This window comes from Anthonomus grandis, chromosome 3 (genome assembly GCF_022605725.1).
Source record: "Anthonomus grandis grandis chromosome 3, icAntGran1.3, whole genome shotgun sequence".
Taxonomy (NCBI): Eukaryota; Metazoa; Arthropoda; class Insecta; order Coleoptera; family Curculionidae; genus Anthonomus; species Anthonomus grandis.
Genome location: NC_065548.1, coordinates 20,870,445 through 20,889,978, shown reverse-complemented (window position 1 = coordinate 20,889,978; position 19,534 = coordinate 20,870,445). Strand labels below are relative to the sequence as shown.

The window sequence follows — 19,534 nt, the reverse complement described above, 5'->3', positions numbered from 1 at the left end:
GATTAAAAGTCATCTTCGAACTGCATTTACAAATCCAGATAACTGTCAAATGTTTAAACCATTTAAACCAACCATACGTTTTTTTTTAACTAACATTATGTCGAAAATGTTACATTAGAATCTGGATAAACGTTTATTATATATGTGACATTTTTAATCTTACATCAAATATTAATGGATATGCTGATAGATTTCTGCAAAATCAATTACTTTAAAAAATCCAACCCAATAATAAAAAAAATATAACGGTATCTTAACAGCTTAGAAGGATACAAGTGTTAGACTTATAAGAACATCAAATAGTCTAAAAATATAAAGAATGATCTCAAAGGCTCAGTAAACATAAAATGTCGTCAACTGTTGATGTTCAATAACTCTTAATGTTCATGTTTAATATGTTCCGATTCTTTGTATGTATTGTGTTTCTTGTATTTTTATTTGATTAAAGTTTGTAGTGGGTAGCTGTAATGCTATTATATAATATATTATAATCTTTTACTCTAATTTTTGACAATTGTGTTGTTTCCATTAAGACTGATGACAACTAAACTTCATTATTATGATTATTTTTATTAAAATTATGTTTTTTTATCTCTTCGTTGCCAATACTAGTAGTCATGATTTATTTTTATTTATCCCGAAGTTACATAGACCTAAATACTATAAACAAAATTAACCGCTAGGCAGGTATTTAGGCAGTTAATATTATTATACCTTCCGCAAGATCAAAAATAACTTTAAAATTGCTTTAAATGTTTGTCATCGAATCAAAAATTACTCCAAATTACTAAAAGATATATGAAATTAATTTAAAAGTTTAAGAAAATAAAAAGTGTTCCAAAACCACAGCAGAAACAAAAAATGGGATGATGACGTCAGAGGCCTTGGATACGACTTAAAGCTGAGAGTTTAAAGACTCAAGAAGGGCCCATTACAGATAAAAAAGAACCTTAAGAACCCGGAAATTATTTAATATTGAATTTCTTGTAATAAGCAAAAAAAAAATCAAATTATTTAAAAAATATATAAACTTAAGGTTAAATTTAGTCTAGAGAGACTGAATTATAATAAAAAGAAATCGCACTAACTTTTCTTTAAACTAAAATGGATTTAAAAAATTATAAGATCTATAATAAGATTCTCTCGTATTAAAGCTTATTGACTAATTTTAGGACTTTATAAAAAAAGAAACGACTCATTACAAATTTTGTTTTTCTTTTCGGAAACATGCTTTGAAACAATAAGATTAACACCTATTATTTAATACATAAGATGATTAAATTACTGCTTTAGCTTCTTTAAACAGTAGCCGTAAAATTTAACTCAATTAAAATTCTAGGTTAGTTGCTACTTACTAAGACTCGACTTTAATTGGATGTTGTGACGATGTTAGATATTGTTAAGAAAAAATAAATATTTCTCAGTTTACTTTTGTAACTATTATAGGATCTTAAAATCAAGTCTAGTTTTGAGTGTTTGGCTATTCCTTGTCAAACTCTACTTAATAATATTAAACTTACGTATTAAATATACTATAGACTCAGTTCGTAAAAAAAAAAGTACTTTTTAATAAAATATAAAAACGCATTTTTTTTAAATAAATTTTCTCGTAAATCTATTGCATGGCATTTCTTATGATAAGGAATAGAAATGAAAAAAACACTTGCAACCAGCAAAATTGAAATTACGAAGAAGAAAAGTGTTGTCATATAATATAATACAAAAACATTTTGCAATTTTTGGTTTATAGCAGTCAGAAAGCTTAGCAAACAAATATTTTCCAATCCTATAAGTTACATGTTTCTGCTGAAAAGGCCTATCCCTACACTGATAAAATCTCAAAATTTACAATTTCAAATCCTTAGTGTCAAATATTCTGAGGAGTACTAAATTTAACAAGATGTATGATAATAGTTCGTGGAGAAATGACTAAAGTCAATTTTTTGCTATTTTAAATTATTTAAAATCTTTGCAATGCATTCTTTATGTTCTTGCAATAACTAATAATAATTAATATAATGCTAATTACTAAAAAGGCCTGAAAATTTTTAACAATTACTATAGAGGCTGCATTAACATGGAATTGAATAAAAAAGTATAATTTCTTCAAGAAGACAATTGCTTTATCCCATCTAGTATCAACTTAGGAGTGAGTATAATAAAATGCAGTCCATTCGTTAATTTTGATGTAAATACCTGTCTCGCATATATAATAAAAAAACCAACTTTTAGTCTTTTGTTCTTCCTTAAATCATTTTTTCTTATTGTTCTCTCTCCTGAATATATTTTTGTGACGTAAATATTACTGTCCTTTCCAGATATGAGTTTCTAGTTTTAATCCTTTGTTCTTTTTGTGAAAAATTAGAAACTATTCCAAACCTCCCCAATTTAGAGAATATTGAATATGAATAGAATTTGTTCTCCCTAAACAAATTCTAGGGAGTTGATTTAGGAAGAAGATTTAAAATAATGATTGCAATATATCTTTAGACTAAGCAAAGGAAATTTTTCGCTTTTAAGTGAACTAAATAATGTTCAGGAAAATAATCTCGAGAAGAAGTCAATAAAGAGAAAAATGGTAAATATTGTATGCCGTATTTTCTACTACGTTAACTATATATTTTCTGTTAATTCTGAGCAAATTTTTGTAGGAACAGCGCACAGTTGGCTTATATAAATCATTTTATTTTCAAGATAGTAAAAGATATGTCTGCTGCCCATAAAAATCTTATAGCAGTTCTTTTAACATTTTATACTAAACCCTAAATTTCTTATGTTTGCAGATAACCAGAAGATATTTAAACTTAAATCTTTAACGGATTGATTATCCTTTTAAACTAATAATGGTCTTGAACCTTAATATTAAAAATGTGTATCTATTACTTTTGGTAGAATAGTGAAAAAGTTTTTGCCTTGATCATAATGTGAATAGCCGTACTGCAAATGTTTAATGAAATAAATAATTTGGGTGTGTTCTAAGATGAGAATTTTATCCTAAATAAACTTGTTTAAACTACATATTTGCTCCCTTCTTTTACGTAATATTTCGTAATTCTTTAAAAGTAACACAAAAGCGTGAGAAAAGGTAAATTCATCAAAACCAATAGCAGACGATGCCATATACGGTCAATAACAATATGTACACAAACGTACTTATCTAATTCAGTTATTAATTATTTCATCAGCTTCCTTAAGCAAACCGCTACGTCACCAGTATCCATATTCGACGCCTCTTCACTCGATTTAGTGCGACCAATAACATTAATACTTATAATTACTCCATAGCTTCAATATCGCCATTTTCGGTTTTTACCTTACGTAATGTTCCGGTAATATTTGCCACTTTTATATTAGTTGGAGCCCACATCCAATTCAAACTACCTACGCCTATGGGTACGTCATTTTGAACGAGTTTTTTTTCTTATATAAAGCGAATAGGTTGGTAAAAAAGTACCTTTATAAAAACTACGTTTTTAAATTATGTATAAAAAATTAGATTGGCTTTTACAAAAATAAATTTCAAAAAAATTTATAAAAAGCTTTCCTTTCAAATTTACAATGTAATTAATTATGTTTTAATATTAATACCTTTATTAAATACGCAGGTCTTACTCAGCAATGACATTATTTTTATGAAAAAAAATTAAAATCGTGATACACTAAACTTAAGTGTAAGTTCATAAACTATACTTGTAACATTTGTTATTACCCACCGGACTATAAACCTTTTCTAAGTAAACATGCAACATGAACATATATGATATTTTAGCTAAAAGTAATAAATGTTACCTTCCTTATTAGGTATTCCTTAAAATAACCTTTATGGCAGATATTATAGGGTTAATTTCATATATACAATAAGTTAATTCTTTTAAAAAAGTTACTCATTAACGTAGATTATTTTTATTTTAGTCATATTCTTAGATTTTTAACGTTTCGTAAAATAGTGTACTATATCCATTTAAGTTATGCGTTTTTTTTTAAATATTTCGGCCTCTAGGCAATTAATCCTGTAAAGTCTAAAATTATCTAGGGAGCATAAACACTTACAATTTTTATCCGAACTACGTCAAGGAGTTGTCTTTTTAATATTAATTAAATTAAAGAAGGCATTTATATTAAAAAAGTGTGAAATGGCTTTTTATTTGTAATTTTCATAAACTACCAAAAAGAGTAAAATAAAATTTTTGAAAAAAAAATTAAAAAAACAATGATTTAATTTGAATAATAAAAGCTCAGACTACATATCATTATAAACAACCTATTGAGTTATTTTTAGCTGGATGTTTTTAGGTTCTGCATTTTCTCCTAAAATATAAAAAAACATAAACCTATATTAAACAACTTATTAAACACAATACTTAAAATATCCTTTTAATTTTACAAATTAATTAAAACTGATTTTCCTTAATAATAAATGACTAGAGAACAGTTCCCTTATACATGACTATAAAAAAATATAAATTTTTATTGCCGTTAATCTAAAAAAGGTTCCCTAGCCCACGCCCATGGTCACTAAAATAATAATATGTCCGCTTCTTTAATTTGGTATACACATTCCTTTTTGTATTTAAATTAATTTAAGATACATTATTTGTTGGACTACTGATTATAATAATAACTCTCTAAATAATTTAAATCATATTCCAAATTCTAATGAGTTACATTGTTTTAAAAGATTACTTCTAATTTTTTTTTAATCTGAACGCCATTGAAGGATTCGGGAATATCATTAGTAATAATACTTGTAAGGTCAACAACAAGCATTAGGCTCATAAGCAAATTAACTTAAAATAAAATTAAAAAATATTATTAGCTTTAAAGCAATAATTCTTTCTTAGTTCTTGCTGCCGTAGCGCAGATAAACCAAATTTATAGTCTCTTACCACGAAGGGAAAACTGAAGACACTTCCCGGAATTTTTCTCCTATTTGCGCCCACACTGTAATCTGGATAGAAGGATCAAATACACTTATTAGAGGTTTTTCTTCATTAAGTCAGTAGCTCCCATCATTTTTACTGCAATAATTTTACCAAAATAATAAGTTAATCTAAGTCTAATTTTTTTTTAATATTTATTTGGATTGACTTTTTTGAGATTCATTTTTGCAGAAAATATCTATACCTTTACTACATTATACTGTCACAAAGTTTTTTACGTACTTACTTTTACTCATTACAAGTATAAACTACTTTCCTTCAAAATAATTCTATATATTCTAATATCTATAATAATACAAAAATTTTAATTTTTGCAACTTTTAGATGAAATTTATTTAACTTATAATAATGTTTTACACAATAAAGCTTAAAGTGTTATATCTTTACGAGCCGCTAGACACTTAGTAATAAAATGTGTTTTTATATGTGATAATAGCCAATATACTTTGTTTTACTTTTATTTCTTTCTACCGAATTTTATTGCAATATTAGTGCCAAAATCATATTGAAAGTATATTTTTAAGTAATTTGAGAAGAATTAGAAATGAGAAGCAATATAACTTAATTAGCATCTTTCACGAAACATGATACTATGCTTAAAGCGATCTAGCCTAACCTAGGAAGACCTAAAATTCTGTCTTTGAGGCTAAACTAATCTAACCTAGCCTTAAATTACTTTACATTTTTAGTATTTCCAGGCTAAAACCGACCTGGCTGACACTAGGAGATCCTAAATTTCTCAGTTTTTTCCCAACTAAATTGATCTATTCTATATCTATTTTAAATCTTTTAAGGCTAAGACCGATCTGAATTAGCCTAAGAGCATCTAAAATTTTGAGTCTTCCTGGGCTTAAACCGATGAACTAAAGGCATACTCTATTCTATAGGCCTATATATTCTAAATATAGACAATGATATCAAAGTAACATTTTACAGCTATTCCAATAATTAGAGAGAGACTTCTTTCATTCTAGTATATTTAATATGCTTTTTCCAAGGGACTTCTTATGTTATCTGTATAAAATCCTCCATAGACGATCTTATGATACAGTTTTTGGTTGGATATTATGCTTTTTATTGTATTCTCGGATTTAAAGGCGTATTGCAGTAAAATATATTCTTGCAATATGATCTGCTGATATTTTCCATTATTCCTCTTTATATTTTAGTTGTGTGAAGTCATACATGTTCGCCGGTTATTTTCATTTCTCCTAAGTTTAACTCTTTAATTATCTCTATAATTTAATTATGTATGATCTCTATAATTTAAGGTGGTGGACTTTCTTTAAAAAATCATTTGGTACAAATGATTTTTCTTCCTATTACTCGTATTTTTTGTATTAAAGCGTAGCAACACATCTGTGGTATCACATGAGTTAACACTTGGTTTTGCAAATTTAGCAGATGTTCTTTAAAGCTCATAAGCTATCATATTTTTTAAAATACCATTCTGTATAATTCATATCAGGTTTTTTAGAATTGATATGTACTATAACATAATTGTACAGTTGTAAGCACTATAAGATTCTTCTTATTTATTGATTTTTTTTTGATTAATCACATTCTCGCTTTAGATTACGATCTTTCTATTATCGCATTAAAATAAGTATTAGATTTAAAACAGCATCATAAGTGATGTACAATAATTGTATAGGTCACGTTATAATAAAAATACTGTCAGTATCATCACATGTATATTAACGTGATTTAGTTAATATTATTTCAATCTTTTAAATGTCATTTCAAAATAAATTTATTATTTCTGCTGCACTAGAATCTCAATTTAAATTTTTAAAATTTAAATAATATTTTGTCCAAGCATCTCGGTTAAATATTCCTTATCCTACGCCGCCACTGTAAGCATATTCATATCTATTCCCAAAACTGCATCACTACCCCCTCCCGTCCCTTTTCTGAATCCCCTTTTATTTCCCCCAGCGGAGCTCGTTTACAAGCCAGTGCGCTTTTTACTACCCACGATCGCTTCATTCATAAAATGCCAACACCCTGCTTTTAGGTCATGCAACATGCCATTTTCCTGTCTTTTAGGTTCACAATTATTTACTCAACCTTAGCATTTGCTTATTAAAGCTTGAAGAGTAAAAAAGTATAGAATTTATTATGAAGTCTTTAAAGGCCTTTCCAGAAAAGTAACTTTGGAAATGATTCGTTTTACATAATATTGATTCTTTTCTTGATAACAAAAAGAAATAAAGAAATAATTAGCTGTTTTGTGTTTGGTCAATTTTTTGGTTATTTTCAAAAGAGTGTTATATAAGCTTTTATTCTACCCACAATTCATCAATATTCTTATAAAGTGAAATAGATAATAATAGAATCGCATATTTTTCCATAATACTAATACTTTTTAATGGAAGAGCAATAAATTTAATATAAATTTAGTTGACTTTTAAAATGACATGGATGAAAAATTTACTGTGGAGATATCGTTTTAAAATGTTAGCATATGAGGTGGTAAATTGCCTTAAATCAGACAAGTAAGAAAAATTAACTTAAATATTCGTATGAATTTACTATAATTTGCTAATATGAAAATGTGGGCAGATCTTATTCTTGGTTTGCAAGCTCAATGTTTTCTTGTGCAATTTTAAGTTATAATTTGGGCAATATTTTTTTTAAATTTCTGGGTAGAGGGCTAGGGTATTGTTACCAAAGGAGGAGAAAGTATACTCAAAGTCAAAGTCATAGTTTCACAAATCAAGCGTCTATTAAAAGGTTACGCATTTCGCCGCATTAGGGCATCATCAGACCTACATAAAATTATCAAAATTAAATAATAAGGAACAAAACGCTAATTAACAGACAAGACATACCTCATCTAAAACTTAAATAAAAATATAATATGTCTACAACATCGTGTACCGTTATTGACTAAAATATGAACTTTAAAACGCCAAATATTACCGAAATCCAGTATATTTTATACATATTATCTTATAAAGAATCAAAACAAATACAATTATGAAAGATCAAAAATAAAAAAGTTTTTTTAAAAAATTAAATAGGAATCGAACCAGAGACCATTGGATCCGAAGTATATACTTTGTCGCCAAACCGGCGTAATGATGTAGTATACAAGTAATAATAATATCAAATAATAGTAATAATATATAATCTCATACATAAATATGAGAAGTGATAAAACGATGTTAATGAGATTAAAAGAATTTTTAAGTATTATTAGGTATATGAAATGTACTATTTTGAAAAAATAAATACCTGATGTTTAAATTAAATGACAGCTAGTTATGTTTAGGTAAAACAGCCTTTCACAATTTATAAAGACTTTTTAAATTATGCAGTATTCTATAACGTATGCAGTCATTTTTGTAATCCATTTCTAGCAAAAAAATCTTTGAAAAAGACATATTATTTACGTAATCAATATGCTATTAAAATAGCAATAAATATTACTTTCTTGTGTAACAATTTGTCCACTATATTGTCTTAAGCACTCCAAAACATTAAAACTGTTAATAAATTAAATTCATGCAAAGGAATGTTGTTTAATTCTTTACCATACTTTATTTTGTAAACTATTTATTTTCACAGCTTGGATACAAAGCACTTTAACGTATAAAAGTACATTACAGGTACAGTACAGGTTTGAGCTAAAATAATAGGTAGCAAAGGTTTATAATACAATTTTTTCATTATATTATTATGTGTTACCTTATGTTGTTTTTATTGAGACGAATTATTCTTATTGCCCCTAATAAATTTCTTTTTATATATTCAAATCTTTATTCGATATTTGTTATTTATTATTAAATATTTATACATGTCACATAATAACATGAATTTGTAACAGTGTATTCGCCGCCCATATTAGACATAATTCTTATTTTTTATAAAGTTTTTATATTAATCTTGTATATCTATAGTTATCAATTTTAAACATGATGTAAAAATATAAGATTACATAAGATACATTTTATTCGCATTTAATTTTAGCACACTAGAATTGACCTCTAAGGGACTTACTCGTATTAAGTTATCAAATCGTCTGCATTCCTTGTCTATTCTTGATATGTAGTCCACTACTCTTTCCTCTCAACTGTAATTTCCTATCATTGATAGGGGATTTGGGCAAATCCTTTAATCTTCCATTTATTGTTATCTTTCTTTCGTTATTTGTTTTCATTTTCTTTCTCTTAATACTAGATGTATGATGATGTTATTATTTTAGATTTGGTTGTAGTATTTTTGGCCTATTTTGTGACCTATTGTATTGCATGTATGACATTATTTTAGATACCGGATATTTTTTAAACCGGAGCATGATATATTTTCGAGCTTTTTAATGTTTCTTTTAAAATAAATACCACATAGACCTAATCTTGATAATTTCAGAAATATTAAATTGCAGTTACAAGGTAGTGGTTTAGAAGTGAAGTCACGTGACCATATATTTATTAAAAAACCTTTTATTGATTTTATGCCCCAAATTATCTTCTTAGGTCAAGCTTATTTTTAATTAGGCTCGTTTTTAGAGGAAAAAGAGCTCATATAGAAAATTTTTGATAAGACCTTTACCACAACAACTTACTATCTGGTATGCTCTACTAGTGGTATCACCAGCCAATTATCAAAACATATATATAACATATATTTTAAACGTATTGGTGCGATAGTTCACATTATTAGAAAAACCATGAGTTCAAAGAAAAAATTCCTAAATCAAATATTTTTCTTGATGCAAAAGGTCCAAGGAGAATTAAACAACTTCGACCAAAAGTTTGGCCATCAAAAAGTAAAAATTTATAATTTTCACTTTCACACTCTTTTTTCTACCCCTCTGGCTATATAGAAATATCAAACCATTTCTACGTGTCTGCTAAAGTCACATATATGTGGCTAGGAAAATTAAAAATACTACTGAATTTACTACACCCTCACCCCTCTAGCAAACTATAATACAAAATCAGTTGTGCCAACCCTCTTCTCATTTTACAACCTTCAATTACCGATAAGCGGTTTAAACACCCTTACCACCTGTCGATAAAATTATATCGTTTAGGTTTAGGGCAAACCACACCCCACCAGAAGAGCTGTTAGCCGAGCTCTTGGCAGCCTCGTGCCGGGTCAACCGTTGACGTCACGCGTTCATTCATGGATTTCCAACCCCTTCAAGTCATGTGATGGAGTTACCCCCACCTGTTCGCTGCGTGTCGGTCAATGTCGCTGCCGGGACGGGGGTTTGTTGGGTGGTTTTTTTTACCGGGTACAAGCCAAAAGTTTTTGTTATGGCGGCCAAGGGTGAAGGACGAAGCAATGTTGCTGTTTTCAAGTAAATACTGCAGGAACATAATATTTTAATGTGATGATGTTTTGATTAAATATTTTTTTGATTTTTCTCACTTTTCCTGTAAGAAATAAAAACTTATAGAGGAAAAAATGTTTCTTTGACGAGTCTTCAAAATGTTATAGGTACTGCGCCAACAACAATTATTCTATCACCCTTTGGAAAGCTCAACTGTAGAAATGCTCATCCTGTCAGAATTGTTTTGAGCTCTCCATTTGCAATACGAAACCGCCACAAACTTAAATAAACATTATCATTAAACATTTGATTTAACCCCAAAACAAAGAGAGGTAGAAAAATCTGTGCTGAGAATTTATAGAAACACAGGAATGGTGTGGAGGGTGAAATCATTAAAGTATATCAGGTGACTATCTTGGATTGGATAAAAAAAACTGTCGAATAGGTCAAGCTCCTTCAGAGCATCATATCGTGATCCTGTTAAAAGAAAAAAATGAGAAAGCAATCTCAACAGTACTCCAAGAAGTGCCGAATATCATCCCAAAATGGCGCGAGAGAGAGGAAATGTACATTAGTCTGCTTAGAATGATAATAGTACCACTCACCAGAAAAAGGAATATGGGTCAACTCTAGCCGTTTGAGTTGATCTTGAGAGGTAAAACCATCCAATTTACGACAGGGTGAAACAACTTGGGGTTACCTTAGATAAGATAGTTAACTGGAAGTCGCGTCCCGACAAAACAGTCAAAAAAGCAAAACTATCCCTATGGAAAAGGATATGCGGCAAGAGCTGGGGAGTGAACCCAAAACACATACATTGGATATACACATAGCTCATGAGACTTACGATTTCCTACGGCTCTATAGTATGGTAGACCAAAGGAACACTATAACTGGCCAAAACAAAACTTAACAGCCTTTAAAGGCGGGCCTACTTGCTCATTCCAGGGGTGACTAGAGCCACTCCGACCATTGCTATGGAAGACCTGGCCTGACTCCTCTGCACATATACTCAAAAGGAGAATGCAGATATCCGGCACTAGAGAGAACCAGGCAGGCAATCTCCGGTAATGCCTTACATCAGATGAACGAAATTAAGAATGATTCTCCTTATAAAATTATTAAACTACACAGAGCAGACCTGCTTGGGGACATGTTGCAGACCTGACACATTAAAGTGAGCCATAATAGACATACGGTTGCAGTGGAGGGACAAAAGTTGTCCCACTCACATTAGAGAAATTAGAGAAATATGAAAATTCCAGTAATAACCTAAGGGAGATTACTCAGCTATTTCCTAATCCAGAGATCTGCATTCTGGCTGACTTCAATCTTCCTAAAGCCACATGGACCGACCATTGATGATTTTTGTTCTACTGTTTATCCAACCATTAACAACTACGTACCACTACCTAAAATTAATAAGATCTTACATGTGTCTAAAACTTGTATGTTGTACAACTTGCTTCAGCCTAATAAAATTCCAAATTTAAACAATGTTCTCTAGGTACTGGCTGAACTGACTTCACTATTATTAATAAACGTCTTGAAGGAATTGTACCATGGGATAACCCTTTATCCAATAAAGCCATTGAGAAAATGTTAAATATTTTTATAAAATTATGGATATGTTTGTACTACTTAAAAAGATTACGAATAGGATGTTTCTCAGAGAGGATCCTATATCTCAAATTATCCAGAGAAAGGCACAAAAAAGGCGTAAAATTTCAACTAGGATTTGTTATAAGGACTATATTAGAGACACTGGGGTAGCATGTTATTAAAATCCGGTATAAAACCCGGGAATTTAGGTCTTACACTCATTCTTTACAGGATTTTTAAAATTATCCACCTAGTTTTTTTCTCAGTGATAGAATGGCTATAATAGAACCGCAATCTACTCAACTTTTTGCTGAATATTATAGGTCTGTTTACACCAGTCAAGCCTTGAACATAACCTCTACAAATAATTTCAATTCTCACAAATTAAGCAGTTTTTCCATTTTAATCTCAGGTGTTTATACACAGTTAGTTTATACTTTATCCTTTCTAGACCTTTATATATTATCAGCAAAAACTTTTCAAATTTTTGGAAAATGAGTTATGTGGTTCCCATCTATAAGTCCGGTGATAGCTTAAATATAAAAAATTCTTGGCCAATATGTATTTTAAACACCATATCTAAAGTTTTTGATCATTTACCAGGTTCATTATTTCCTCTTTAGACTGTAAAATTATTCGGGAACAATTTGGTTTTAAGTAGAGTTCATCAGCAGAACTAAACTTGCTGATGTATGTTGACATACTGTCAGGTGCTTGAGAGACGGTAAGGTGATTCATTTCATTTACACCGACTTCTTCAAGGCATTTAATAATGTGAATCATGAGATCTTACTCAGTAATTTTCTTACTTGGCATATCGAGCTTTTTTTTTGGACTGGTTGAGGATCTGCCTTACTGGTAGAAATAAAATTGTGCTGGTTAACAACTTTAAATTTTCCCAATAGCAGTCTCCTCGGGGGTCTAACACCTGGGTCCTCTGTCGTTCAAATTTTTCATCAATAATATCAAATTCTATTTTGACCATATCCATTTTATATTCTTTGCTCACGACCTTTTGCTTATTGTCATAATATTATAATTACTCACTCTAATATATAATTGCTCACTTAAGTTCTTCAAAGTAGAGGCATGCCCTGATGACTGCCTTGCAAGATAAACTTAATAATCCGTGACTTTGATGCTACACCAATAGCATGGATTTCAACATCTCCACATCATAAAATTTATTAAAAGAAAACAATCATGTCATTTTATTTATCACATAAACAGTACTTATTTAGAGAGTGTGCAACACATAAGAAATTTGGGACTATTTGGTTCCAACCTAGACTTCACTCCACATATGATTCACATTAATAATAAATCTCTAAAGTAGGAAAAGTACGACTCTGCTCAATACTTGATTTTAAAACCTTATCAGCTAGAAGAAAGCAGAGAGACCTTAAAATTCTCTATTCAACTATAGATTTTCCATACCTCAAACCTTCCATGTATTTTTTTACAGTACAAACTATGCCAAAAACTCGATCATTCTTCGAACATTAAAGCTAAGCAATAAGCTACATAGCCTTGATTTTGTTTAATCTTTAAAGCTTCTTCTAAAAATCTTTTCTGGGAGCTTTATCTGCCCACCATTTGTTTTTTTTATTCTTTAATTTTCATTATTGTTACTTGAATTTACTTTGTCTTGGACTTAAATAAATAATTTATTCTTTGCACAATGCAGTATGGTCGTATGAAGAAGTCGTAGTCATTATCCATCAGGAGATAAAAATACTTAACGAAAGAAAACTTATTCTTAGATTTGACTTTTTGTACTTGCCTCTAAGGAGCTGTTTCTAAGCAGCCTGTATGATATTGGATGCACTCCTTACTTACTTACATCTTAATCACTTCTGCAAAATGCAGTAGAGCTTAAAATGTACGATAGTTTAAATAATATATCTTTATATCTCCAAATAATAGTTATGTGAACCTAACCACCAATATTTTTTATGAGTTACTTGTTACAGGTACAGCTAATTTTGCCTCATTAAAAAGTATAAAACATTTTAATTTTTTAAATGATTTACAACGCATCTAAAAAAACTACTTCACAAGAAAAAGGAGTATTTTATTCTATGGATCCTACTTATGCAGATTATAAAAAAAATATAAATTTAGAAGTGGAATTTAAAAGATTTTTTGAGGTTTGCTTCTTCTTGAGGGAAGATCCTAAATCTTTTTGGAAAGCTAAGATCTTTAGGAAAATGCAAAAGATTAATTCGCTTGGAAGAGATTCCAGGATGAAATAATCGACAATTTCCACTCCAAATACATGAAGGTTACGAAGCCATCTAGTATTAAATCTTTTACACTCTACCTAACACTAATTTCATTTGCATAGTTCGCTGTTTAAGAATACCGTCGACGGTTTCCATACCGGTGAAATCTACAGAAAATGGTATTTATCAGAGTCTTTAACAAACTTTGACTAGCGAGACCGGTCTAGGACGGAACTCTGTCTAGTATTAACATAACGTCTGAATAAGCATATCGACAAGGTTTAGAAGAAAGAAAATATTCTAAATTTGTTCGAAGATTATGCAACGACTAGCTCAAAGATAATTAATACTTAATTGGTCATTCACAGCATGTACAGCACCTGCAACCGGAAAATTATGTTGGGCGTATGCAATTTTGTGGTTGGGTAAATAATACTCATCCTGTTGTATTATGCATAGTTTTTGGTGATGCAGCAATCACCCGTAATGGCATCAGTAATACTCACAACTCTCACGTATGAACAGAGGAAAATCCACCCGCAATAGTCGAAACTAATTTTCAGCACAACTTCTCAAGCAAAACTCAACTTCTTTTCGTTAAACGTGTGGTGTGGTATGGTCGATAGTTATTTAATTAGCCTACACCTTTTAGAGAATCGTCTTATATGAGAAAACTATTAATTTTTTTTGCGAAATGATTTAAGAGCATTATAAGTAAAAGTTCCCTAAACATCAGAATTCAAAGGTATTATTAGCACGATGGAGCTCCTGCACATTTTTGCTCGTCAGGTTAAGCAATATTTGAATGAAGAGTTTCCACGACTGTGCATTCGTCGCGGTGGTCCTATTAGATCTCCAGACCTCACACCACTGGACTATTGTTAATGGGGCTGATTTAAAAATTAGGTGTACAAAGTGAAAATCAACACTGAAGAGGCCGTAATTCGACGCATTAGAAAAGCGACACTGTTTATCATTTAGACAAGCAGACGCTGCAATTAGAATCGCAGACGAAGTAAAATTTTACCTCTGCAATACAAATCTGGAGTTTGGTGCCTTCCTTTCGACTTATCCTGTATATAGATAAAAAATCAAATAATAATAGATAGCTTCTTTATGGATTTGAGCTATAGTTAGATTAGTTAAGGAGTTTTTTTAAGCTGCATGTGTGTACACTTAAACCAAAGCAATACTAAGAGACCCGATTACCGAAGTACTTTCTGAAAAACTTTATATTTTTAAATAAATCTTTGAAAGATCTGTTTTTCCAGTAGCCTCGAAGGATATTAATAATTACCGCAGTGCATCTATTCAATTACAAAGCTTTTTTCCCGATTAATTAATTTTAACGATTTAATTCCCGAGTTAGTGAGCAGTCAAATTGACTGTGTAAAGCTTTATTATGTGAGAAACAGCATTTATAGCTGATATTTTAAAAAATATTAAAAAATTAAGAAAATGAATAATGCACAGACTTCTCTAAAGCCTTTGATAAAGTGAAACGTAAAAAAAATCGCTTTTCATCTTAAGGTATGTTTCGCTAAGTGGTCAAGGTTTACACAATTGGAACATCTCTTTTTCAAGCAATTAACAAAAACTTTTTATCATTATTGTTCAATATCTCTGTAAATGACATCATTGATTCTTTTTAAAATAGGCGATATCTTTTGGAAAATTTTTGAATGTCTAATCGATTACTTGAAGTAAACGATTTGAGGTAATTAAACTTAATCTTGAACCCGTTTAATAGGTATCCACTATTAAAAATTGGTTGTCAATAATAAATATTTTTTAAACCATATGATTTTCATTAAAAAAGTATAGTCAGGCTACATTTTTAAGAGGAGCTGTGTGTCTAAGCTTATTAACTCCTCTCAGATTCTCGAAAGGTTGAAAGTAAAATTTTTGTTTGTATTAGGTATTGATTTATTAAACTTTTGAATTCTTAATCACTTAAAATTTAAAGAATCTTCTAAAAAGTCATCTATATTTGCCCTTGACCCAGCTAACTACTAAATTTTTAAATATTAACTTTACTATTAGTTGCGGAGTTGATAAGTCTGAAAGTAAAAGACTAGAGTGTTCTAGATTTTAATTTATTTAGTTATGTTTTTCTTAGTCTGTTATATAACTAGTGTGTTCCTACCCTATATCGATTGTCTTTAATTTTATGATATTTATTTGTGAAATAAAGTTTGGTCTCTTTATGATTTATATATTTTTATGCAAAAATTATTATTCAAATTATTTTCGTAAGTTAAATTAGTGAACAAAAAAAAATCACTTGTGGAAAAACTATTTATTAAAAAAAATACAATTTTATTAAAGACTGTTGTGGATCAGATTTTCTCAACAAAAATTAAAATTATGGTTCTTCCTAAGAGCCAGCCTCAATAATCAAAACAATTTTTATATAAAATATTAATCGTCATTACAAAGCCATTATAATTTTTAACTTTAGACTTAGAGATTTTGTTTTTTTTTTTAAATGATTCCTTACTAATGTCAAAATTTAGATAATCAAAATTGATAAAAAGAAGTCTAGAAATAAGACTAGAGTGTTTTCGAGCTAACATGATTGATGGTTTTTTAGATAAATAACATTATCTATCTAACCACTATTATCTTTAATAAAAAAAAACAAGTGTAGAAGCTTATAGTTATTATAAATATGAACTCCTAATCTTACACAGGTAAATTGGCATCAACTCTTTTTCGAAATAAAATTGCCGATCTATTTATTTCTATGTTATCCAACGTCGCGTCCAACTTTTAATGGGTATTTTGTCACCCAACACCTCCGCATTAAAGGAGTTGTTAAAAATAGATCACGATGTTTCTATTTCAACATTTCGGTTGGAAATAACTGGACGGATTTTCTCTCATTTTTTTTTGCTCGAAATTGATTTATAAAATAAATACCGTTAAGTGACAATAATTGGTATTTTATTTTAGTATTGTTTTGACATTTGTGCAGTTAGTTTAATAAAGTATACTTTTAAAATACGTGAAGCTTGATGCTTATTGCAGCATAATAGAGGAGGTATGTTTATCCTGGGAACAGACATGTTTAAAAAAACATGTCTGTTTCTAATAAAATACCTTTAGTAGAATTTAGAAGTTGTAGCAATCAAAGAAAAATTGTGACATATAAGTCATGGCGCAGTGTTAAATATAAAACTGTCCTTTTTTTAAGTTTTAATTATTAGCAAAAGTCTTACATTATTAAATCGATTTCAATTTATAGAAGTAAGTTTTCTATGCTTTAATTCTATAATTCGTCAACTAGTTTTTCCCAAAGCTTCCGGCTTATAGACGTTTAGAATAAGGTGGAAGATGGTCTAAAAAGTACTGGAAAAGATTATCGAAATACTTTTGTGCCAAAGGATATTATTTGGAAAACTAAGGTTGAATTCTTGCATTTTTGGATATATAGGCTCACTGACTAGGTTGCTTATTCCTAATTTATTACTTTGGATTTATTTGTAGCCAAACTTTCGACCAACCATTTTTATTCTATCTTTTATGTTCTTCATACCGATCTTTTAGAAGGAAATGATAATTCTATAATGTCAATTTCTTCCTATTATGAGATCTCTTAGAGATTCGCTTCATATCAAGAATTTTTTACTTTATCTAGGTCTAAATTTGCAGCGCTCCAGCTACAAGTCATAAGCCAGTTTAGGTGCGATAAAGTTAGTTTTGGAATACAGTATGAACTGAAATTAAAATTTTTCCAATCCAAACGATTCTTTACATTATTTGGGTCTATACGTAAGATGCTTTTGTTACAAGTCAGAAACCAGTTCAAGTGTTAAAGGCCCCTCAAATTCCTTGAACTTCTCGAATTGGTCATTTAATATCAAGAAAATGCCGCCGCTAATGACTTCTAGTAAAATTTTAGAATTTTTGGGTCTTTAATCATCCTTTTGTAATGTTAAAAACTAGTCTAGGCACTTGTTTAATTATAACACTATGAACTAATGATTTTTATGAAAACTTAGAAATTTTTGTGAAGGAAAATCAAAATCTTTGTTATCCTTGATAATTATTAAGAAAATACCGCTACTAATAAATTCCGTGAATATTTCAGTTATTCTCGATAGAACCTATGAGAATTTATTAATACAAACATTTCTTACAATATTTAGGTCTACGAATAAGATACTGCTATTACAAGTTGAAAACCAGTTCAGGGTATGATAGTAAAAATTTTCTGGGACGCAGTTACTGTTCTCAATCTTTCCAGATTGGACATTTCTTATACAGATAATACCACTATTATTCAAAAAATTGGAAATTCTTACGAGCTATATCAAATTATTGCAGACTTCTTTAAAGCGCCAAACCAAAAGCTTTCTTTATTTTATTTATGAATCTATTTAATTTAACGAGAAAAAATATTATGCCAAAATATTAGTTTGGTTATAGTCTAATTCCAGATATTGATCTGTAATTCTCTCCTGCATATTATTCGAATTTAAACGATTTTACAGATAACTCAAAAGGGAAGTGTTAAATTGGTATTCGTTCAATTTATACAACAGCAAAAGCTGGTATCAGCCTTATTTCTCGTGATACAATTTCAAATATACTTGAAGAATCAATGAATAAATCTTTATTTAATTTTTTATAAAAACTGTTTTTTTATAAGATTTGACCGACGATTTTAGACGTAGTTAGATAACACCCTGTATAATACGTTGTATTATTGCTAAAAAAAACTGAATCCACTGAATATACTAACTTGTAACCAGTCACATCTAAAAATACAACTTCGGATCAGCTGGTTTCAATTTCGTGTTTTTTTACCGTCAATTCACAAATACAGTATAATCGCTTACTGTATAATATGTAGTGTGTTACGTAATTTTAAAAATATCCACCGTGTTGAATCTGAATTTTTGACGTAAATGAACGACATGACTTGGCACTGAGTTCAATGCCTATAAATATTTTTTAGATTTTACGGCAACAGCTTGGTTCGGTTTGTGAGTCATGAATTAAGTAAGTAATTTTTTTTAGGAGCAGCAAGTTTGGCATTTATGGAAAGGAAAAATAGTAAAGACAAATAAAAATCTGGATGGTAAGTCCACAAAGGAATGGCCTAATTCTGTTAGTCGAATGTTTTGTCGAATCTTTACACACAAGGCGACTCTGTCTCTTGGCCGGTTCTCCCAAATGTTTTGTATGAAAGTCTTCAGAGAAACATATTTTAATTTGTTAGATCGTAAATCTAGATGGCTAATTAATTAAAGGGTTCCATTCCATTATCCACCTGTTTAAAAATAATAATTTTATAAAATGATCATTTAGCAATTGCTGCACTTTTCTGGTAGTGAACACCCATCCAACTGGATAAATAAATTTTGTTGCTCATTAGTTAAAATTACATTTAGAAAGTCAGTATTTATTCCTAAAAAAATTCGTACGTTCATGTTTTTCCCAAAAAAATGAAGGACAAAGACTACTTTGGCTTAGAA

At 29.6% G+C, this 19,534-nt stretch overlaps 1 protein-coding gene and 1 long non-coding RNA gene across 2 annotated transcripts in view; one reads left to right on the top strand and one right to left on the bottom strand.

Moving 5' to 3' along the window:
* LOC126733838 (early growth response protein 1-B-like) overlaps positions 1 to 19,534 on the top strand; it is a 78,917-nt gene that overhangs the window by 32,182 nt on the left and 27,201 nt on the right. The gene's annotated exons all lie outside the window — the stretch shown is intronic.
* LOC126733840 (uncharacterized) overlaps positions 1 to 19,534 on the bottom strand; it is a 67,187-nt gene that overhangs the window by 32,644 nt on the left and 15,009 nt on the right. The window contains exon 2 of the long non-coding RNA XR_007659883.1: positions 4,887 to 5,018. This is a non-coding gene — a long non-coding RNA (uncharacterized LOC126733840). The remainder of the gene's footprint in view (positions 1 to 4,886; positions 5,019 to 19,534) is intronic.